The sequence below is a fragment of the Desmodus rotundus genome, chromosome 4, assembly GCF_022682495.2.
Source record: "Desmodus rotundus isolate HL8 chromosome 4, HLdesRot8A.1, whole genome shotgun sequence".
NCBI classification, from domain to species: Eukaryota; Metazoa; Chordata; class Mammalia; order Chiroptera; family Phyllostomidae; genus Desmodus; species Desmodus rotundus.
Window position 1 is genome coordinate 153,089,635 of NC_071390.1, and position 20,890 is coordinate 153,110,524.

The following is a 20,890-nucleotide window of genomic DNA, read 5'->3' on the forward strand; positions in this document are numbered from 1 at the left end:
TCTGTGGAATGCAGTGTGTTTACTCCAGATAGCCATGTTTGAAGTGGGTGCCTCTTTGAAGTGGATGCCTTGTCAATCAGAGCTTAGATCAGGCACTTGCATTAAAAAAGGGAGAGAAAACTCAGCTGTCAGGGCTCACACTACATGTGGTCAGCTCTGTCGGATTTCGATGTGAGGTGTAAAAAAAAGAGGCCTGGGACATCTTCATTGATCTTATGATTTAAAGTAGTACCCAAGGTGGAGTGGGTTGTGAAATGGGAGGCCTGAACTCTTACATTTATGTAAATTTGCACATGAAACCACAGTCACCTATTATTGCAAAAGGATTTATCAGATAAGTTGTGAGGGAGCTGTTTAAATTGAGCAGTGGAGGGAGAGGAGGGTTAGAAGTGTGGGTGGTGATGGGTGAGCAGTGCTGAGTTGGCAGCCACCAGGGCTATCCTGAGAGGCATCTGAGAAAACAGAACACTTGAGAGAGCAACAATGAATGGGCTGCTTTCTAAACTGGGCACAGATTACTACTCTGTTTCTTAATTGAAGTACAAGTGATATTTGCCCTTTGAATGTGGGGATAAAGTACAAGTGACAGAGAAACAACTTTTCCTAATATTCAAGAGGGTGAATGTTCAGCCAGAAAGACAGACTCCAACTGAACTAGTGTTGGATTGATCTTTTTTTAGTTTGGTAAAACTGAGAAGAAAGCTGAAGAATTATTAACTCCTTTTTCGTCTAAGCAGGTGCTCAAACTGTGGCCCACAGGCCACATGCAGCCCAACACAAAATTGTAAGTTTAGTTAAAACCTTTTTTTTGCTCATTAGTTTTCATTAGTGTTTGTGTATTTAATGTGTGGCCCAAGACAACTCCTCTTCTTCCAGTGTGGCCTGGAGACGCCAAAAGGTTGGACACACCCCACTGAAACAAGAGCGGTTGGAGGGGAAGGGGAGAAGGGAATTCGAACCTTAATTTTACAAAAGAGCTTGCAGTAAATGACGGCGCCCACAGCCTGAGTGACCTGCATTTCCAGACAGTTGCCCCTGTCTTGACCTTGTTTGTTTCTGGTTCTGTTGTCTGTGCCCCTGGGGTGAGGCTAAGGACAAAGGACAATTGGGAAGCAGCCATAACCTACAAAATAAGCCTTCAATTGTCATTTTAATGGTTCTACCATTTTACCTTAATTTAATTTCCCTACCTCCAAGAATATATCTTGTTTTGTAATTTCCAAGCTGACATATCATCCAGAGAGACTATTTATTTTCCCTATCTTCTTCACACAAAGGCTGAGATTATTCCTGAAACAGTAATCAAGATCTTCTGTCTTTGGGTTGCAAAGAAAATGCATTCAACTGTACTTGAAAGAGAAAATTGAAATTTGTCTACAGATGATAAAGTACATTCTCCTCTTTCAGTTCTGTCTACTCATATCAGCTGAACTGAATTAATAAAAACAAAAGCTGCCTGTTGCTTGCTATTGGCAAAAAATAAATAATTCAGTTGCTCAGAACATATTAGGTGTGTTGAGGTTTATTCCTATTATGGAACCTTGTGTTTTCAGTCCATTTTTTTGTTAGTGGTAGTAGCACAGTACAAAATGAACGAGGAAAACAGTCCCCTCAGGAAGTTTTTCCCACTAGCTTTAGTAGCAAAGCAACTGTGAATCTTTCAGAAAAATGATCAAATCTCAAGTATGATTAGCTTGCCTACCTGCCTGTTGTAACCTTTTTACATTACTCGTGTAATTGTTTTAGCAAACAATTCTGTAGACTTAGTAATTAGCATGCCTAATACTAGCTTTAATTATTTACTGCATTTATTGAGTATACAAGTCATGAAATTGTCACTGAGTATGTTTACCAATAGCACAATCACCACAATAGTATAAGGCATCTAAAAATAAAAGTAGGTTGGTACGTCTGAGTGGAGATTTCCACAAAGGACATATTACAGATATTTTTTTCCCAATCAGACACTCTCATGAGCAGGCTGATTGTGAAATCATAGTCGAATTTATAGAAATGCAAGTGTAAGGACAAAATAAAAGTTCATATTCATGTATACTCAGTAAATAATTCTTTTAAGCTAGCCCTATAACAGTAGACCAGTGGCACAAGTCTAGGCAAACCGTGAAGTAGGAATAGTTTATCTTCAGTATCTCTAACATTCTCTTTGTGTGCCTCATGATACCCTCTTCTCCAGAGGCCTCATAGATTTTTCTCTCCCTTCCAAATTACTTATTCTCAAGAGGAGGTAGAATTCATTCACACTGAGATTTAATTGATTAAGATGGTGATAGTACTGTAGAAGGAACTCTTTGAGACCAAATAGCCTTAATTTTAAGCCGAGTTTTAACCATTTTTTCCCAGCTCTGTGATTTTAAACAATCAGTTTTTATCTCAGAAAGATGTGGGTTTGGTGCAGCCTGGAGCTCATAAAATTTGGGGGTCCCTAATTTTAAAAAATCTTTATGTATAAATTTAGGTAAGGCAATGAATATTTTAAATTACATATTAAAAAGTATAAATACAACAAAATCCCACAAAAATATTTTAATTGGCACTGTCTAACCTTATTTGTCTATTTGTCTCAAAAAATTGTTTCTGCAACAACAAGCAACAAAACTTACAAAAATAGCTAGTGGTCTGGGGATAACAAATGACCTATTCTTGTCCTATTTTTCCAAAGATATAGAGGCTACTTTGATTTTCTCCCCTTCTAATGAGTTAATTTTTAACAATAAAAATTCACCTGGGGAAGAAGGCAAAGGTTTGGGGTGAAAGAATCAAGCACCACTGAGTAAATCACCTTTTCAAGTGCTCTAAGCTGTGCTTACCATATAAACTCATAGCAGGTCCCCAAAGTAATTCCTGTGCAAGGAATGAATGTGCTTGTCTTGCTGGTGGAAATGGGGTTCTTTCATAGAGTCATAAGGAGAGCATTTCAAGAGACCCACATATGGGAGGATGTGGTTCTAGCTGTAAGACTTATTCGTGTAGAACTAGAAGGCTACCCCTGGTTCCCAGTGTTTTATCTCTGTCTGTCTCACCACAGAAAAAGTCCAGTCTTGTCTTCACCAGGCCCAGGGATAGAGTCAGTGTCCAGACATTTTGTGCCATTGGTCCAGTCTATTTTTCTGTCCCAATCTGCTTAGCTTACTCTTTTTCTGGCAGTGTTTTGGCTGGCACTGTTCCTAGGCCCACGTGGTCTTCCACGGGCCCCAGGTGGCTGCAAGGGCCACATAGAGGGCCACTATGGAGAAAACATGCAAGTGAACAGGGCAAGTGATTGTTACTGCACAAGAGAGAGAGCCTCTTTGTTAAACTTGGGTTATATTATCTCAGACTTGGTGTAGACCAGGCCCTCTTCAAACTAACCAGTCAAATTCCCAAGCCTTCACTGGGTCCTTCCCCAGACCAATCCATTTTCTAGATCTTCTGTGGGTTCTATGCCCCTTATCTAATCTGATCCTTTTTCAGCCCAGAAAAATAGGCCTTTGTGGTAGCCATCTTGGCTTCTATTGTGCATGCCTCATAGTAGAAGAATCTCCGCCTGTGCCGTCTTGACTTCTACTGGGCATATGCCCAGCATAAGAATTTCTTCTCCTCTTCCTCCTGTGATCCCCTGAGTGTGTGAAGCTTTAGCTTCCTAATGAAGCAAGATTATGTTCCCTAGTCATTATGCTTAATGATGTCTTATTCTCTTTGCTTCCTTATTTATTAATATCTAGCTGCCTACTAACACTTGGGTGCTTCAGTTCTTGTTTTATGGCCAGGCTAGTAAATACTTCTTGTAAGATGCATCAAAAATTACATCATGGATAATAAACAAAGATACATGCCAGTGATTTTAGAAATGTGCACTTATACTGTCTACCTATATATTAACTCCTGTGACATTCCTGAGAAACTTATTTTAACGTTGTTGAAAATATCAGTGAAGTTTGACAACGTGTGTGACATTGCTTTTTTTTTCTTTTTAGTCTATACTATAGAATTAGCAAGAGGGAGTCCTTGACTCTCTTGGGAGGAAAGGTGTTGACATTGATGTGTTAAGTAAGCAGTTTTTTGGAACCTTTGGATGTGTTCATTATAGTCCTGAGTATTTGCCTCTCTTGAAGGATGCCCAACAATAGCTAAAAATAAATTTAACTGAATAGGGTGAAAGAGTAAGGAAATAAACAAATACGTAAGAGATCCATTGCACAGAGCAGGAACAAAAGAAACCTACTTACATCTGAGCTGCATTTTCTCTTCACTGCATCAGAATAATATGCCTGCAGTTTAATTTGCTTTCACAGTGCTCACAATCCAGCTTGGCTTTCAGGATGTGTTACCCTGAAAAATCTGTGGTCTCTTCAGCTTTTGTTGAATCCAGTGTCATTCCCTGGTGACACAGGCAGAAGGAAAAGGGAAAGAAGCAAGAGTGGACTCTCTGCTAAACAAATTAACCCATAATGGGATGGCATAGTATTCACTAGTTGCTACATAGAATTCAAAGTAATGGAAAAAAAATTTAATGTAAGTTGACGTCTTTGTTCTTGGACTTCAAGGTCAGAGATAAGACCAGGAAACTTTACATAGCTGTGTTATTCAAAGTGCATTCTTTTAGACTCCGTTCATTTGTCTTTGGGACATTTTTCTTCTCATCTTCTCCTTGTCTCATTGCTGTTCCCTTTCAGTCCTGTCTGCTGGAGCCTTTTCCTCATTCTGACCTTACAATCGAAGTATCCCCAGGACTCTGTCCCTGACCTCTTCTTTTCTTTAGGTACATCCTGGAGATCCCTTGGTGATCTTTTAATTACCATCCTTATACTGAAGGCTCCCCAGGTTCTGTATTTGGCCTGAATCTTTCTCCTGAACTTGAGATCCATATCTAATTGTCTGCCTAAACCTGACATATCCAAACTTGAATTCTAGATTGTTCTCAACCAAATCTGTTTCTCCCATAGTTTTCCCTTTCAAATAAATGGTGACACCTAGTTGTTCAGGTCAAAAACTTGGGTATTACCCCTGATGTCACTCTGCATTTCACATCTTACATCAGGAAAACTGCTGGTTCTAGACTTGAAACTTATTTGGAATCTGACAACCTCTATCCATTTCATTGTCACCCCTTTCATTCAACCCACCATCATCCCTAGCATAGACTTTACTTTATCCTTCTTCTACCCCTTCTGTCTACTCTAATCTCCATTTACTCATATTCATTCACCCATGGCCAGAAAGAGCCATGGGTGTCTGGATAATGTAAATAAATGTAAAAATGTAAATATGCTACTACTTTCTGAATAGAAACCCTATGATGATTTTCTATTACACTTGTAAAATCAAAAAACCTTATATGACCCAAAGGCTTACATTATCTGACCCCCAGACTAACTAGTTTTTATCTTTACTCACTATTCTCCAGCTGGTCTGTTACTTATTGCTGGGAGAACTACCTCAGAGTCCTTGCCCTTGCTGTTCCTTCCGTCAGAATGACTTTTGTCCAAATGACTGCAGGGATTGCTCTTTTTCTTCATTTAGTCTCTGTTTAAGTTACAGGTCGTCAGAGAAAATTGCACTGCCTCTACTGCTTAAGGTAACGCCTTTCCCCTGCTTTATTTTTCTCTATCTCTTTGTTTATTGCCTACATCTCCCAGAATGTAAGATCTCTGTGGCAAGCAACATGGTCCAATTTTCTTTTATGTATCCAGAGTCTAAGATAAATTTGAGTAAATATCTAGGAAATGAGTGACTAAGGCATCGTTAGTGTTCTGGGGGTTCCATTTGCTTCAGAGCAGCATTCTTTTTGTTGGGATAGGTAAAGGGAGTATACCCATAGTCAAATACATGACAGCTCTCAGCCAGTTGCCAGACTCAGCTTTTAGTAGCTAATCTGTAGTAGAACAGAAGCCAAATCCTTATGATTATGAAAACGTATCATGTATTATGCTAAGGAAGGCCTAGACTTAGGCTACTTTTCTACTCAGACATACAGAGTAACTTAAAGCTTCAGGACTCATTTCAGATCTTAGTGGGCTTCAGTCTGCTGTCCTACTGCCTTCAGCTAGATCCATTGTTTCTGGAGCTGAGCTCAGTTGCCTGTGGATTAGAGGTTTCCGTGCTTAGGTGAATTTCCTAGCGTTCAAGCTTCTGGCATTTATTTCTTTGTATAAATCATTTTTTCTCTCATAATAAAAGTAACACAGACTAGATTAATGAGGAAACGATGGGGAAAAAAACATAGAAAAAAGCAGAAAAGTAATTACTCAAATTTTCACTCCTCAGAATTAAACATTGTTAACATTTTGATGTATTTCTTGTTTTATGTGTGTGTTTATAGAATTGGGATAAGTCAACAATATTTACTAAGCACTATTTGTGCTCAGAGCCCCTTTATGCCTGTCTTAAATATCCTTAATGTAAAAGATAAGGGGATGTGACTTTCAGCCCTCATTATGAACTACTCCTCAAAAGGCATCCTTTTACGTGAAATTAAACTTCAGTCTTTCCTTGTTACTATTACCCTGTGCTTGAATGTCCATTTGACCTTTTTGTCATACCTATGTAGTTTCTCAAAGAGAAGAGAAGCCTGCTCTGACACACCAGAGTAACATTGGAAAACAGAATTCAATCAGTGAAAACAAGAGAGTTAAATTGTGCAAAGTATCCCTGACTTGAAGAAGTGAAGTAGTACTGTTGTGTCAGGCTTGATGGATGTGGGGGAGTCTACTGCTAAGACTGTTAGTGATGGAATCTAAATCCAGGGGGCAGGTAGCAGGTCACTTCCAGGTGTAAGGCCAGATCTCATAAAGGAGAATGTTAAGTCCCAGCTGGAGAGAATGCAGAAAATAAGCATAGCAGGTAATGGAGATGTGGAAACTTTTATGAGTGGTTTAACTAGTTCTCCCAGATGGATCTTTCTCCCTGGGTTTGTTTGATTAATTAATACATGATCATTGTAAGGACACCAGAAAGTACACATACATAGTTGTTCACTTACCTTAAAGATTATCTTTTGGTGCTTGCTTTTTGGTTTTGGTGGAGGAGTTGGTGGCAAAACTGCACCAGATGTTAGACCTTGGTTCAGCAGCCTCAGTATTTGAGTTCTGGCTAAGAGAGAATTCAGAGCCAAGATTTAAATACAAGCAAGAGTTTATTTAGAAAATCACAGAGGTCGAAGAAGTGAGCAGTGGAAGAAGTGAGCCAGCTGCAGTGCATGGGCTCAGGAAACAATTACAGAGGCAAAAGAAGGGCCCTTGCAGCTTAGGAAAAAGAAAGGCAAGGATATACATACCTGAGGAAAGGAGGGGGGAAAGGCACTGGTGTGCTTTAGAGAGAAAGCTGCACTGGGTCCTCCATCTTGAGGGTTTTTATCCCCTTTCTAATGGTGCAGATCTTAGGAGAGGTCCCAGGGGAGGACCTCAATAGAATATTCATCATCTTTTCCAGGTGTGTCCTTTCAGGGTTGTGGTCTCTACTGATTGGTGGGCACTAGGAGAGGAAGTCATTAGTTATTGCATCTGGTTCTGATATCATCCATGACATTGCTGTGTCTGGTTTTGCTGCTTTTCTGGGCTGGAGCTGAAACACAACTGAGGCCTAGATGTTATCTCTAGTTTGACCAAAACTCTGTCTCTGTGGTCAACAGACCTGAGGCTTTGTTCCTGAGATTATTTGATGTGGGTCAGAACCTCATTGTCTTGAGGGCTTGCTTCTTAAGGGAGTGGTGGGTGGTGCAGGGGCTTGTTTGAGAGTCCTTTGAGGCTCTTTTCAGAACCCCTTGTTTCTCCTCTAAGGGGGTCTACCATAGGACTAGCGACATGCTAGGGGAAGAAAGGTCAAGAAAGGATCTGAACAGCATGACCAGCAATATGAAAGGTCAGGGAATCTAAACCCCGTGACCAGAGATATGCTAGGGGAGGAAAGGTCACCCTGGGGTGAGGCCCCACTCTGCATTTGTCCATTGCTAGTCACCTGGGGCTTTCTGTCCTGGTGACCTTTCTTACCTGGCCTATCCTTTCCTACTATGCTCATGCCTGTCTTGATTGCCTGCTACAGGGGAATTAGGGGAAGAGATAGCAATGGGAATTGGTAGAAGTATAAACAGGAGAAAATAGGGAAGATAATAACATTTCAATATGATAATTCAAGAAGAAATCAATAGTCTGTCATCTTTAGAAATATAGTAACCTCTCCATCACTGTTACTTGACTTGCAGTGTAATTACTTCTATGATTTGAAACAAATCTATTTTTTTAATTACTTATATTCTTAAATTAGTATTAATAAGCTAGAAATAGACCAGGATTTAAGTATGGTTGATTTCCTGTAATCCCAGAAAAATGCATTGAATTCTTACTGGAATACAATCTATTACTTGAAGGTATCTCTCTAAGATACCAGAGTCTTTGTCTCGAAGGAAAGCACTAAGCTCCGGTGGCACCTTCTAAGGGACACCGCTTTGCTGCTCTTGACTGCTAATGCAGAGTATGCAGTGTGTGAGTTATTGCTGATCAGGGAAGCGCTGATCATCACTGTGAAATGTTGTTTTCCAGATGTTTGAGTCATTAGAGTGATGTCAGCACAGCGAGCAGGCCTTCCATTTTGGGCATCAGTGCCATCAGCAGGGGTTGGCTGCCTACTGGTTCGGGCCTGATAGATAGCTCCAAATACAAGTGAGCCATGTCCAGGAGTGGCAAAGAAAGCTCTGGATTAGGCCAAGTCCTGCCTTTGTTTTTATTCTCTAAACTGCTTGCAGGGGGCAGAGATTAACTCTGCTGGGGTGAGGTGAATAGGGAAGAGACGGGAAAGACTGCTAGCCTGCTCCTTATGATTATGAGATAAGACTTGATCGCCTTATATCTGTACAAGATACTTGTGAAGTGGGTTTGTGTACAGATCTTAGATGAAACCTCTGAACCCTGGGTGGTAGGGTAGTAGGTTGTGTGCAGATGAAGGATATAGGCAGGCTTATCCTTTTTCTCTTTTCTCATTGATGTCCAATTGGCTAAGACTAGAATGAAGTTTTGCTTCTTAAATCAGTGTTATTTTCTTTTCTAATACCCTTAAATAATGAATACATAATATTTTTCTATGGAAAATGTTAAAATTTATTCCTTCCCGAAAATGCTTCTAAGGGAAAAACAATGAACAAAATGCAACAGGAAGATTAAGAAGAGATGGGATTAATTTCCCCACTCCTTCCCTTTCTTCCTTCTTTTTTTCCTTAGGTTTGATTTGTATTTAGTCCTCCTAGATTTGAAGCACACTTAAAAAGACTTCATGGTTCCTACCTCTTGTTAGGATTGTAATGCTAAGTGATTTTTTTTAAGCCTATTAAATTTCCAGTTGCAGAGAAGAATTTTGCCTTGAGTATAAAACACGTTTGTGATATTTTTTTCCACACCAGTTTACAGTACTGTCCAGTAGGTGGACTCCTTTATGTACACATAGGGGTTTTCTTTTTTCTTCAATCAAGTGTTCCTTAAATCTGTGAAAAGGCATTTCCTCATATTGAACTTTTGGTTTCACCTATTTATGTTCCAAAGGGCTGAAAATAGGTACTGGGATACTGCCTATTCCTGTTTGAGAAGAAACTTTAGTTAATTTTTTTTTTGCTTTATTTCATTTTTGTTTTAGTTTCTATCATAACATTTTTGTTTATAAATCAGCACTCCTTTGCAGTAACTTAACTTATATTCTGCATTGGATTCTTTCAAAATAAATCGAATTTCTGAGCTTATGCTCATCAAGGTATTACAATTATGTGAATAATTATAATGAATATAATTATATATTGACCATTAAGGACTAATAATTATATCTGTTGTGAAAATAAATGTTTCATAGTCTCCATGACTTTATTATTCATATAATTCTGGAGTGATTTTTTAATACTTTTTTTTAACAAAGAATGTGACACATCAGTCATTTTTAAGGCAGAGTAGTTTTTAACCTTGTCCCTGCAGCTGAACTAGTTACATCCCTAGGCTCCCCTGCAGTCGGTTTTGACAATTTCTCTATGGCTACTGGGACAATTGTAGATTCTTTCTAGGGAATGAATCAAATCTTCTTTTGTCCCCAAATCCTTACCTTTCACTCCAGTCCTTTGAAAATTTCATCTCACCATGCCTTATAGACACTGGATGTCTGAATGGTGAAGTTCCTATTGGTGGATTCAGTACATTTATTCCAATATGGAACAGAAATCTCTTGACTTGGAAACCCAATTTAGAAAAAGCCTCATTTAGGTAACATTTTTGTTACCTATTTCTCTGTGACCAGGCCAATGAAGACAGCACGTGACCCAAAACCAAATTTCTCCAACAGTTTATTGCCTGTTCTTATATCCCATGGTCCGCCTACAGTGGAAGAATTAAATGTTGAGATAAAGGGAGGTAGGGGGAGCACAATCTCTTTCCTGTATTATCAAGCCCAATTTTGCAGTTTTTATTCTACACAGGAAATTTCTTGAAGGAAAAGGTTGTATCATATTCATCTTTATATTTATCTTAGTTTCTGATGTCCATCATGAGGCATAGCTAAACAGAATGTATTTTATCACTTCAAAAATTGAGATAACTAAAATTAGAATATTCTATTAAGCAAAATGATTAAGGATGTCATTATAGAACAGAAAATTACCAAACATAAACATACATATTTAGGATAGGCAGACAAAGTTTTGGATCATGACTCTTATTACCTGTCTGACCTTGGGCCAGTTATTGAACCTCTTTGAAGCTTCATATTTCTCAGTTACTGAGATGGGAATATCAATACATGGCAACAGTTGTGGACAAGACGTTATATCATTTATGTAATGTTAAATTACAAAAAACAAAGACACCCAGCTTTTCTGATTTTTACTGTGTAACACTGAAATTGTCATTCTATACTTTAGGTACTTGTAAGAGGAAAGGCAGGGATAAGAAAACTCCAAACTAGTTGTGATAATCCTGTTCCAGGGTGATATAGGGAAAGGAAAAAAGATAATGCTGGAAAGTTCATTCTGAAAGCAGATTTAAATGTCTTAATGTTTGTGTCTCCTCCACATCCATTTGTTGATATCCTAGTGCCTGCTATGAAGGTGTTTGGAGGTGGGGCCTTATGAATAAGATTAGTCCTTTTATAAAAGAGAATCCAGAAAGCTTTCTAGCCCCTTTCCCCACATAAGGATACAGGAAGTCTGCACCCCAGAAGACATCCCTCACCCAGTTATGCTGCCACCCTGATCAGGGACAACCAGCCTCCAGAACTGTGAGAAGTAAATGTTTGTTGTTTACAGGCCACCCAGATAATGCTGTTCTGTTGTAACAGCTCAAAAGAACTAAGGCAGACCCAGAAAATAATTTAAAAAATTGAAGGCAGTGTAATTAGATGTTTAATACTATATCAGTTGGTAAATAAGAATTAATATTAGAGAAAAATTTAGCACAAAAATAATATGGAAAGATAACAGATTTTGAAAGGACCAAATCAGAGAGATTATTTTAAAATAAAATTAAATGACCTAGATGTATACCACAATCAAATCTATGAAATAATTTTCAGTAAGCATGGGGAAAATAAATGATTGAAATCGTTAAAGCAGTTTAAAGCAATTAGTAATGTTCTTCAAATGGTTAAACACTTTTTCTAGAATCAAAAAGTTTAATACAGATATGATGTTGATTTAATTATACTCAGGATTGGTAGCGGCTTTATCTAGGATTCAACCTTGAGTATGAAAATATAATGCATGTTATGATTTTTTTAATCAAAAGTTTGAGGTAGAATTTATTTTTCCACTGATTATCAAAAATAAGAGGAACCTTACCTTATTTTGTATAAAAGTATGAACTTCAAAATAAATTAAGCCCATTTAATCAATATTCTGCTCATTAAATGTCTCTTTCCTGTTGCAACATTCATTACAGTAATGAGGAATAGTATAGGTATGCAGTAATAATGATGGTTGAAGACAGAGTAGTGTTAAGACCCATGGCTATGGTACTATTTAAGAAAATGACTGGGATTTACTATTGGATTCTTTTTTTAAAAAATAATTTTAATTTTTTATTGTTATTCAATTACAGTTGTGTGCCTTTTCTCCCCATCCCTCCACCCCACCTGAACCCCCCTCCCTCCCCCACCTCCACCCTCCCCCTTGATTTTGTCCATGTGTCCTTTATAGTAGTTCCTGTAATCCCCTCTCCTCACTGTCCCCTCCCCACTCCCCCCTGACCATTGTTAGATTGTTCTTAACTTCAATGTCTCTGGTTATATTTTGTTTCCTTTTTTCTTCTATTTATTATGTTCCAGTTAAACCAGTCACAGTGGCCAACATAAACAAATCCACAAACAAATGTTGGAGAGGATGCGGAGAAAAGGGAACCCTATGCACTGTTGGTGGAATGCAGACTGATGAGGCCACTGTGGAAAACGGTATGGAATTTCCTCAGAAAACTAAAAATGGAACTGCCCTTTGACCCAGCAATTACTATTTGATTCTTATCCTACCTACTCTGCAGGCTACTATATCTAACGGCATTCCAAAGATTGCTTTATTTTAGGCTCTACCTAATATCTTTTGGGCCTTTACAAATCTGCATGTTACACTGCAAAAAGCTAAGCTCACAAGATATTTTGCTCAAACTGTACTGTAAAAACAGAGGAAGTAGTAGCCCCAGGCACTATGTTTGCCAGGACTCTTCTTGAGATATTGTAAAAGTTTCCTAATTAAAAGTTTCATTATAACCCAGGTTCAATTGGACCCATTTAAATGGTTTATGGTTTAGGGTAATTTATCAGATTTACATATCCATTGGCAGAGTTTATGGTGTCATATAGATGACATACAGGTGGACTTGAGTAAAGAAGTCACTCTTTGTCATCTATTAGTCTCTTACCTTTTAGGTGTGGCAGTAGTAGTGGTGAAGATAAGTCAGGCAAGCCGGGAATCATTTCCTTTTCCTTCCTTCCTTCCTTCCTTCCTTCCTTCCTTCCTTCCTTCCTTCCTTCCTCTCCTTCCTTCCTTCCTTTCCTCCTTCCCCCCCTCCCTCCCTCCTTCCCTCTTTCCTTTCTTCCTTCTTTGCTTATTTTCCTCACCCAAGGGCATTTTTTTTTTCATTGCTTTTGGAGAGACATGAAGGGAGAGATAGAAACATTGATGTGAGAGAGAAGCATTGCTTGCTTGCTTCCCATGTGAGCCCCAGACCTGAGGATCCACAAAGTTTAAAAGAAGAGAGGTTTGATTGTCAAAGAGATCTTTTTGCATCTACTATTTTGGGACTTACAATAAAATTTTTTCTGTATGGCTTTCAGTCAGTTGTACCAGTCATTTCTTCAGAACTTCTCTTGATAAATCATTTCTTCAGAACTTCTCTTGATAAATAGTGCCCATGATACTAGAAAGAGAAAGGGGATCTTTTTTTCTTTTTTTTTCTTTTTTATTTTTTTATTGTTGTTCAAGTACAGTTTTCTGTCTTTTTTCCCCACCCCTCCCCACCACCCCAGGCCTCCCCATCTCCCTCCTCCATTTCTATCCCCCCTTGTTATTGTCCATGAGTCCTTTATAATTGTTCCTGTAAACCCTTCACCCTTTTCCCCCATTATCTCCTCCCCTCTCCCTTTTGATCACTGTCAACCTATTCTCAATTTCAGTGTCTTTGGCTATACTTTGCTTGCTTGCTTGTTTTGTTGATTAGGTTCCTGTTAAAGGTGAGATCATATGGTATTTGTCCCTCACTGCCTGGCTTATTTCACTTAGCATAATGCTCTCCAGTTCCATCCATGCTGTTGCAAGGGTAGGAGCTCCTTCTTTCTTTCTGCTGCATAGAATTCCATTGTGTAAATGTACCATAGTTTTTTGATCCATTCATTTACTGATGGGCTCTTGGGTTACTTCCAGCACTTGTCTATTATAAATTGTGCTGCTATGAACATTGGGGTGCATAGGTTTTTTTGGATCAGTGTTTCAGGGTTCTTAGGATATAATGCTGACAGTGGAATTGCTGGGTCAAAGGGCAGTTCCATTTTTAGTTTTCTGAGGAAATCCCATACTGTTTTCCATAGTAGTTGCACCAGTCTGCAATCCCACCAATAGTGCACTAGGGCTCAGAAGGGAATCTTTCTATACAGTAGGAGTGGAATTACTATTAAAAGTTGTGTCTGGTTGCTGGCCCAAATTTTTGAAGTACTCCCATGTTTTCTAATTTTTTTTACATCAAGAATGTGTATTTTTATGGTGGAAATGGGTATAAAGGGAGATAAATGATAATTGAAAAGTGCAATAAAAGTAAACTATTAAAATCATACACATGTTTAGAATAAAAACTTGGTCAGAAATGTAATGGAAGGTGAAAAGTTAAAAAATATGTATATTTTTATGGTAGTGTTTTATTTATTTTTTTGAAAATGTTATGACTCTTCGGGTTTGTAAGGACTAAAACTATCTATTGTTAATAATTTTCTTACAGAATACCAAACCTACAGAAAAATTGGAAGTCTGGTACAAATAATGATTTTCTCCCTTAACCATTTGTAAGTTACTGATTTGATTCCCTATTATCCCTAAATATTTTAGTTTTTAAACCCTGTAAATAAGGATGTTCTCTTACATAATCACAGTACCACCATCAAAACCAAAAAAATCAACTTTGATACCTCTTAAGAAGTCTCAAATTTTATTCATTTTGTCATTTTTCCCAAATGCATTCTTTATAAGAAACGATCCAGTTCAAAATCACATACCACATTTTGTTATTTTGTCTTTTTTTATATGTATTCAGTTGGGAACATTCCCACAATTTTTTCTTTCACCTGTATGACCTTGACACATTTGAAGATTGCAGGCCAATTACTTTGCACAGTGTTCCCTCAATAGGAATTCGTATGATGTTTTCTCATGACTATGCTCAGAGGAGCCATCTTTGACAGGAAACCACAGAAAGAATGCTTTGTTGTTTTCATTGCATTTTGTCAGGTGTTGCATGCTTTCAATTCATTTTATTACTAGTGATAGACTTTGATTATTTGATTAAGGTGGTGTCTGCTAGATTTCTTCACTTCTAAAGCAATGCTTTTCCCTGTGGGAAGTAATAAACATTTTGTGGAAGAGTACTTTGGAACTATGTAAATATCCTATTCCTCTGAAATCTGTTTCTTAATTTGTTATGTTTTATCTATATAAGCTAAAGGCTTTCAGTGGTATTTTTGTGCTCGAATTGTCCCTGACTTGACAGCAGTACCCTACTTAAGCTGGCTTCTCTGTTCTTTGGGTATGTTCCATTATTTGAGTATTTCTTTACTTTGTAGTATCCTTTACATCTTTTCCAGCTTTATTGAAGTATGACTGAAAAGTTTAAAAAATGTGTACATTTAAATTGTACAATATGATATTTTATACGTGTGTATTGTGAAGTGATTACCACAGTTAAGCCAATGAAAATATCCATGCCTTGCAGTTAACATTTTTTCCTCTTTTTTGTGGTGAAACTTAATATCTACTGTCATAGCAAATTTCAAGTATGAAATATATTATTAACTATTGTCACCATTTTATACAGTAGATCCCCAGAACTTACTTACAACTGAAAGTCTCTGTCCTTTGACCAACATCTCCCCATCTTCCCTGCGGCCCCAGGTCTGGTCTACTTTTCCACTCTGCATCTCTGTGGATTTGACACTTTTTAGATTCCACATATAAGTGAGATCATGCACAACAGTATTTCTCTTTCTGTGTCTGGCTTGTCTCACTCAGGAGAATGTCCTCTGGGTTTTCCTGGTTTCTCCTAGGAAATACAGGGCCTGGTACAAATAATGCTCCTTTTTCATTATAAAATCCTTTATTGCAGAATCATAAGCATATAATTCTGTAACAACAGTATCACACTCAAGCACACTGTAGGATATTTTAGGTGAAGTGTTCAAATTAGAAATATAAATTATTACACTGATATTATTCCTCTACCAACCGCACTTAAGCAGGCCTTACTTCTGCAGGACCCTGTGTGTTATCTTTAATGCACCTGTGTTGCATCTTCTCTTTTGACTTGTCCACCACACAGATGTACTTCTCACCCTGTTCCAAGTCTGACACCCCATGTTTGGATGTCCTCTTCACTCCACTTGGGGTCTTACACCCTATTCAAAGTCACTCTCCAGAGACGACCTTCTCACCCTGCTCAGACTTTGACATCCAGTGCTAGGCTGCTCTCTCTTACATATGTCCTCTTCACTCCATTTAAACTCTTGGTTCTCCCTGATTGACCAGACTACATGCAAGAAGATCCTTCTCACCCTGGAGCTCTTGACACCTCCCACTAGGCCACACCCATGAACGGACTCCTCCTTCATCTTGCTTAAGTACTGGCATCTCATGTCAGACCACCTTTCCTTAGGGATCACTACTTGTTCTACTTGCTTCTGAATACCTATGTTAGTCTTTGCCTCCTCTCTCTTGTTTGGATGCTTTCCCAACTCAGAGCTCACTCCATATTGCTCCTTCCTGTTGATGCCCTTTTCACTGAGTTTAGACTCTGATACTCCATCATAAGGAGACTTCCTCTGTGGGCACCCTCCTCACTTCACCTGGGCTCTCATATACTTTCTGAATAACTCTGGGTACCCCTGTCACAGCTGGCAGACATGACTGCTTTGCTGTCTTCTACCTGTTTGTTTTTTCAATTCCTATTTTAGAAAATAAAAAAGCTTTCTTAAGACAGCAAGACAGAAAATTGTGTTTGAAACTATGAAAGTCAAGTGGTCTTCTCTTTATAGAGTCACCAAAAGATTATTTCAATATTAGCAGTTTGTATATTTAACCTACTATTTTGCTTATAAAAATTTGGTCTTAACCTTTTTTTCAGCACATAGATTTGCCCTGTTAGTATCTCTTAGACAGTCATTAATTTATCTTTGGGCATTAGTACTGTTAGCAGAATTGTATTTTGTAAACTCCCTTTGTTAAAGATTACCATATTAAGTCCGCTTTGTGTCCTTGTATAACTAGTGTGTTTCAGCAGTGAAAAAAAACACAAACAAAAGGTAATAGGAAAGAAAAATACTATAGGGAATATATCCATGATACCAAACAGTTTATGATTGTACTCGGACTTGCATTAGTTCCAAAGGAGAAACAGTGTAGTACAGCAGATGGTAAGTATAGCAGAATTTCAGGGAGTACTATGACTTGTGGGCTGGAGCAGTGGAAAATTTTTATAGGATTCATGACACTTCAGTTGGCCCTGGAGAATGGATAGGATTTGGACAGCTGAAGCAATGGGAGAAAGAGGAGGTGAACATCAGGAAAAGCACTGAGGCAGAATAAGCAGTATTGCATGGGGGATGCGAAGGAACTCATTCTGACGTAAATAATAGGCATGCCATAGGGGTTAGATTGTTAACTAAAATGTGACACTATTTTCTGGGCCTGGAAGCCCATCAGAGTAACACATGCAGACTTTTCTCATAGTCACTAGAACAACAGAAATACCTTGAGCAGCACTGTGTCATGATGAAAGTGGTGTTTTAGGAAATTTAATCTAGAGGATGTTTGGACTGTGGATGAAGGTGATGTCATGTAGGCAGTTAAAAATGACCTGTGTTTGGGGCCTAGAATTAAGCTAGAATACTGAGGATTAAAAAGATAGAACAAGTCGGAGCTCTTTCCTGGGACAGCTGAGAATAAGATGAAACAAAAAAGTAGAAGGTTAAAAAGGCTCCAGAAACTTGGAAAAATGAGTGGGCAATGTATTCTCCAAAAGAAACATTATAGAATCTAATATTTTACATTTGCCTTTGAATTTAAAAATGTCTGTCTTTAATTTCCTTGTTTTGTTTCCTTGTTTAATTTCCTTGTTTCATGACATCTGAAAATTTACAAAATGCCCAATAAAAAAGCAAAACAAAGGGGAAAATTACAAAGAAGAATTAGTAATGAATGCTTAGGAACACACTTTTTTGGCAGATGTCTCTATATGCAGTACAGTAGTTACTAGTAGGCAGTGCAGCCTTGGTTCCAGCCATAGTCCTTGAAGCATAGGAGAGAGTTGAAGTACTTTTCATAAGAGGTATTGGGAAGCAGAAATGAGCCTGTAATTTTCAGGGAATGCTCAGACCAGCTGGTAACCACAGATATATATTAGATAGGGAGCACTTTGGTTAAACAATGGTATGGTTATTTCTGTGTATAAACAACCACATAACAGAAGAAAAGTATAGAACTTCCTGTGTCAGTAATAGAAGATGCACACAAATATCAGTGTTGAGAGAAATTTCCAGAAAACATTTGCAAGATTTGCAGGCAATTGGCCAATTTATTTTCCTGGTATTTTTAAAGCATCATATATAGATCTACATAGACAAAAAATACTCTGTGCTTTCCGAATGCATCAGGGACTATATAAAACCTACATATCAAAGCATAAACTTTATTTTGAAATATGATTAATATAGCTGAGATACAGTTTGCTCTTGGAACAAAAAAACCCGTACAAAATAGAATCAATATGATTGGTTATATATTATTTGGTAGTTACAGAAATGGAATATAAAATGAAGACCAGATAGGTTTCAGCTTGTTGTTTTTTAGTTTTGCACATTAGATTTTACAACTGGAAAAATACATTGCCAGTGACAATTTCAGGGGTGAATTCTACTCTCCGCTTCATTCCTTCGGGATCTTCTTGTGCCTTCACTGTAACTAAAAATATCTGAGCCTTGCCTTTAGTATATTTTGTGAATCTTAAAAGTATCACAGATTTAAGCAAATTCTGACATTTTTCTCCCTCCAAGCTACGTTGCTCACTTACATAAAACATAAAATTGAATCTTGGATTTGGTTATCATTTATGGATTGACTTTAGTTTTCACAGAAATCTGAGCTGGTTTTGTGGACCAGTGTCACCCCAATACATTCAATAAAAAAAAAAACCAAGATGGAGAAGCTGAAGTTCACAGAGTAAAAGAAGCCTTGCTTAAATTTGATTTGGAATACAAAGTGGATTTTAATTTGAAACAAATACATTTTCCTCTTTATTGTCCTTAATATTTCAGTGCATTTATCCACTAAACATCAAGTATAGTCCCCTGATACTTTGAGCAGCAGAATTGGCTATGGCTTAAATATTGAAGGGAATGATAATACTTCTACTAACAAATAATAGCAAAATTTATCGAGCTACTACCATATTCCAAGTTTCTACTTTAATTAATTCATACTTAATTAAGTTATCACCAAAGCTCTGTGAGATAGGTAGCATTGCTATCTCACTTTAAACACAGAGTGGAGAAGATGAAGACATGGACTCAGACTCTGACATTGTCATCTGAGTTCATTTCCTGATCCCCATACCTTGCTCTATTGATACAGTCTATGAAGAATTACCTTCCCGAGATAGAAAACAAACAAACAAACAAACCAGGATAGGTATTCCTGAAAGCCAGATATGGGAATCAAGGGTACAAAAGCATCAGTTCACACATAAAATATTATCATAATAACTATCAGACAGACCTCTTAGATGATCATAGTTAATGAAGAGTTCTTTGCTCATTCTTGTCACCCAGTACTTTTTCCAAAGGAAAAAAACCTTCTCCATAATCACAGCACTTCTAAAATGTCAGATTCATAGTTTGAACACAGATCTCTGACTTCTGAAATCTATGTTCCTCTCAGATAGGAACCCAAGAGTCAAAAAAAGAAGGAGTGGAAGGAGCAGCTGAGTCGGGATTGGGAGAAATGGGAAAGCTGTACTGTGGTGAGGGCAGTGAGAGAAAGGAGGAAGCTGGGTAGGGCTGGGTCTGGGTGTTAAGCTGAAGACAGCTCATGGGCAGGAAGTGACCATATTTCTGGTAAGAGATAAAAGCCTTTAGCAACCTTGACTCTTTTAGGAAGCCCTTTCATTGAATATTGTGTTATTCCTCATCACACTCATCCACGTACATTAGGGAAAATGCACTACTCTCCCCAAAAGAACATTTTTTCCACCTTAAGTCAGCAGATCTAAATTTGAGGTTCTGGCTCCACCAGCTACTGGATGAATAATAGAGGAATATCACACAAACACTGTGAGCAGCATTCATCTCTCAAATTTGTGATAAGGAAAACTCAATGATGTTTGTGAATTGGCTTTATAAAAGTGGGTCAGTCCTGTTCTACACGTTAGTTACTGTTTCGACTAGTTACCTTGATTTCCAGCCTCTTCCTGGTATGTCTGAAGAGGAAGACGTTTCTGTGTCAGTTGCTAAAGGCTAAGGCTCTGATTATCAGTTTTTATAACCCCTGGAACCCAGACAAACATACAGATGCCTCTGTGTACACACACACACACACTCTCACACCCTGTCTTCAGGAATTGGGGAAGCAGAACTGTGTTGTTTGAAAAAGTCTCCTGTCCCCAGAATAGTCTAATTCTTCTGAGGTGTGCCAACCTGCATTAACCAAATAATTAGGCCAGGTTTAACTTTAAGATGCAGTATTTTAAAGCTCTAGAAAAATCTCTATATTTTTCCTCGTCTGTAACGTTTAGAATGTATTTAATATAGAGCTAATCTTTTCATGAATAAAAATGCTCGAAACCCACATGCTGCTTGAGTTAGTATATTAAAATATCTTAAAATATAAGTGATGTTACTGTTATAAAAGGAAGTGGAGTTCTTGCAGGGTTGTGAGGAAAGAAATTAAGACCCATATGGGAGGATGGAGTTTTGTGGTAAACTTTATTGATGATGGAAAGTTAAGGGAGTTCCCTTCCTGACTTGCCAATGTCTCATCTCCGTCTGTCTCATTATGGAGACGGTCCAGTCTTGTTTTCAGTAGGGCCAGAATAAAGGCTGCTGCCCAGGGTCTCTGCTCCATGTTACAGTCCAGCACAGAGTCTGGCTAGCTTATTATGTGTTTCCATGGGCCATGTGGCTGCTAGGACCA

The 20,890-nt window shown here is 38.1% G+C and overlaps 1 protein-coding gene across 2 annotated transcripts in view; it reads left to right on the forward strand.

The window, feature by feature from the left end:
* The first annotated feature begins 732 nt into the window (after window positions 1–732).
* Window positions 733–20,890, forward strand: part of COX7B2 (cytochrome c oxidase subunit 7B2) — a 96,982-nt gene continuing 76,824 nt past the window's right edge. Inside the window, exons 1-2 of one of the 2 annotated variants that reach the window (XM_045182970.1) lie at window positions 733–784; window positions 14,439–14,502. The gene's annotated coding sequence lies outside the window, so the exon portion shown is untranslated. Of the gene's footprint in view, window positions 785–12,282; window positions 12,406–14,438; window positions 14,503–20,890 lie in introns of both variants that reach the window. The other variant, XM_024573493.3, reaches the window with a different exon arrangement.